Genomic DNA, 3515 nt, shown 5'->3' with positions numbered 1-3515 from the left:
GACATCCATTCCGAAGAACATCGGCAACGTCACTGGCTAATACAGAAGTTGATGTATTAGCAATCAAGTGACATGGTGGGTGGAAATCAGCCACAATTACAGAAAGTTATGTTGCTGATAGTTTAAGTAACAAAAATGAAATAGCCAACAGGATTCTTTACAATGACACTTAAACTCCAGGTTCGAGTAGTATGTTGCATCATGCTGTTTTAATGAATCAGTCAGATAATATTGAGCCTCCAGTGACTGAAATGGAGCGGTCAAATCATTTTGAGAAAAATGTGACAATTAGTAATCGCGAGGGGAATAATTATCTAGATTTTATAAATGTTACTAAATAAAGTAACGCTGGATTTGAATTGTACACCATTTTCATTCCGAAGACTTGGCAGCATTGTAAGTACGCGTTGCGGTTATGTATAAAATAGAGCGCTATACGACGTATGAACGAGTAAAGGTCCATTCATATCTACCAGCACGTATCGTGTCCAGCATGTAACGTGACAGACACAAAAAAAATCATTACATACATTTTCTATAGATGTATTCATATCTATCGAACTTAAGCGGAGCGTGTCCGTACAGACACGTGCCAGCACCGGCAAGGATTCTCGCCAAGAATATTTTGTCTGTGCCGGTACGTGTCTGCGCAGGTCCGTAGATGTCTGACGGAGCAGTACGGTTAGTATGAATGGAATGAACGTGCATGCACAGACAGCGTACGACTGTTTTCCATCATGAACAACGAAAAATTAATAGAATTAGTTAGAGGATATACGCTTCTATATGATTTGAGTGATCGCAGATACAGTGATAATCAACGCAAAGATGACGCGTGGAAAGAAATAGCAAACAAACTTCAAGTACAGGGTAAGTAGGTATTTATTACAATAAATATTAGGTTAACTTGTCTACATTTCCCCCCGCTGGTGAATCAAAAAACGAAGCTAGTTTGTCTCTGACATCAAAAGCGGTAGATTGACTATTCCCGCCTTGTCTTGGTACATTTCTCAAATTTATAACGCCTGTATTTTCACTTGCATGGACATGATTATATTTTATGAAGTTGTGGAGAATACATGTAGTCAATATTATTTTATCTGCATTTTCGGGTTTGAGCTGGATTCTTCTATTGTATAAACGAAACTTTTGTGCCAATTGTCCAAGGGCATTTTCTACAACTTTCCTTGCGCGTGACAATCTATCATTGAATTTTCTTTTGCACTGGACATGTATTTGTGGCTGAGGATAGGGTCGCATTAGATATGTTTTCAAAGGAAATGCTTCATCGCCTATTATAGCATGCGGCATCAATATTTCAGTACCGGGTAGGTATTTATCGTCTGGTACATTGAGAATATTCACCGCCAGAGCTTTTCCAATTTTTGAATTAGAGAATATTCCACCGTCACTATTTTTGCCATATGCGCCGATATCTACACATATAAACTTATAATTGGCATCAACGATCGCCATTAGGACTATGGAAAAAGTTTTTTTATAGTTAAAATACAGAGAACCACTGTTAGATGGAGCTGTAATTAGGACATGTTTGCCATCTATGGCACCAACGCCATTGGGAAAGTTCCATATATTCCAAAATTGTTCTGATATCATTAACCAGTTTTCCTTGGTAGGCGTTGGCATCAATTCTTCTGTCATTTCTTGTATAATAGCAGAACATACTTCTATAATTATATAATGCACAGTGCTCACACCAAGTCGATAACTATATGCAATAGTCAGATAAGAGTCTCCGGTTGCCAAAAACCTGAAAAAGATAAATATATTATTATTTGTTACAGAAAAAGACTGCAAGAAATCATGGGCCTTATTACGGGATGCATTTCGACGTGCCATAAAAAAACAAAAAGAGACAAAAAGTGGACAAGCTAGCGGATCTACAAGAAAATGGAAATATGAGGACGAGATGTCTTTTCTTTTGCCGTATTTTAAAGAGAGACCTACTCTTTGTACTGTCACAGCAACTCATAAATACAAAGATAGTGATGAAGAAAATGATTTCGATGAAAATAATGCAAGAAGATCAGCTTCTCCTGAAGTTAACATACCACAAACAACTATGGCTCAGCCTTCTACCTCCGAAAAGACGCATGCAATTCCTGGATCTTCAAAAAGCTACAACACGCCAGTAGTAAAACGAGTTAGAATTCGCCAAACAATAACTCCGCAATCGATTTCCAGTGAGACGCCTTCAACTTCGCTAATGAAATTCATATTAGAAAATAAAACAAAGACCAATGATATTCAGCAATTTTTTGATAGTATTGCTACCACAGTTCAGTCATTCCCTCCTCGAGATAGAGCTATAGCAAAAGCTTAAGTATTTTCAGTAATATCCCAAATGGAGCTAGAAATTCTAGGCAGAAATCCGAATACCTCATCTGAATATGTAGCTTCATCTGCATCGTATGATACCCAAATGTCAGAATCACGAAATGATTTGTATAGCACACCATCACCACAGACGTTATCATCAGATCTACTAGTAGACAATGCATCAGATATATCAGGATACAACACTATTCAAGAAGGAGGATTAGAGAGCGCCCAAGAAGCACCTACATATTGTTAGAAACACACTAATTATCAGCGAATATTATAATATATTACATTAAATACAAGTTTTTAAATTGTAATATAAAAGGTTTATAATGCACTTAAAACAGCTAGTTAATAAGGGCGTCTGCCGTCGAATGTTGAATGCCGAGTGCCGAATGGTGAATGTATGGTTCCATGTGTCTTATCTGCCCTAGCCGAGGAATTTGTTTATTTTACTTAGCCTTTGCCTCTTAGGTTAAGTGTTCACATTATCGGTCTTCGCTCGATTTCTAACAATATATGCTTAAAAATTATTTTACCTCATATAGCTCAAAATAATGTGTATATATGTATGTATGTATATATATAAATAATAAAATACTCACCTCAAACAAACAGCTAATTTCTCTCTTGACGATAAAGACTCCTTAAACTTGGTGTTTTGTTTAACTACCAATGGTGAAATTTTAGTTACAATGGTTTCGAACTCATATCTACTCATTCTAAAGTATTTGAAAAATCTGTCTTCATCGTCTACGAGCTCCTTGTATAATGTGTGATATTCTCCTTCCTTTTTTCGTTTTACGTTCATGGGATGAACAGAAAACTTCCGTTTCCTCTGTTGCACCGGCACATAATCCGATTTCTCTTCTTCCAATAAAATTGCTACTACTGCTAGTTCTTCAATTGAAAAATGTTGAAACATTTTAAGCGCGTCCACTCTTCTAGTTGGTTGGTCTGTCTATGTCTGTGAATGAGTTGTCGTATGATGTGAATACTTTCGTCTGTTCCGTGTCTGCCACGTTACATGCTGGACACGCTACGTGCTGGTAGATATGAATGGACCTTAAGGGTTGTGAAAATTAATTACAATTATTACGGAGAGTATGTAACATAGACTGAGTGCAAATAACTTAAAATTTTCGGCAGGATATAATTTTGTGTTCCCCTAC

The 3515-nt window shown here is 36.8% G+C and overlaps 1 pseudogene; it reads left to right on the top strand.

The window, feature by feature from the left end:
• Positions 1-737: 737 nt before the first annotated feature.
• LOC108916713 lies at positions 738-2596 on the top strand (annotated as a pseudogene).
• The last annotated feature ends 919 nt before the right edge of the window (positions 2597-3515 follow it).

Source organism: Anoplophora glabripennis, unplaced genomic scaffold, assembly GCF_000390285.2.
Source record: "Anoplophora glabripennis isolate ALB-LARVAE unplaced genomic scaffold, Agla_2.0 scaffold6978, whole genome shotgun sequence".
NCBI classification, from domain to species: Eukaryota; Metazoa; Arthropoda; class Insecta; order Coleoptera; family Cerambycidae; genus Anoplophora; species Anoplophora glabripennis.
This window is presented reverse-complemented; position numbering and strand designations above follow the sequence as displayed.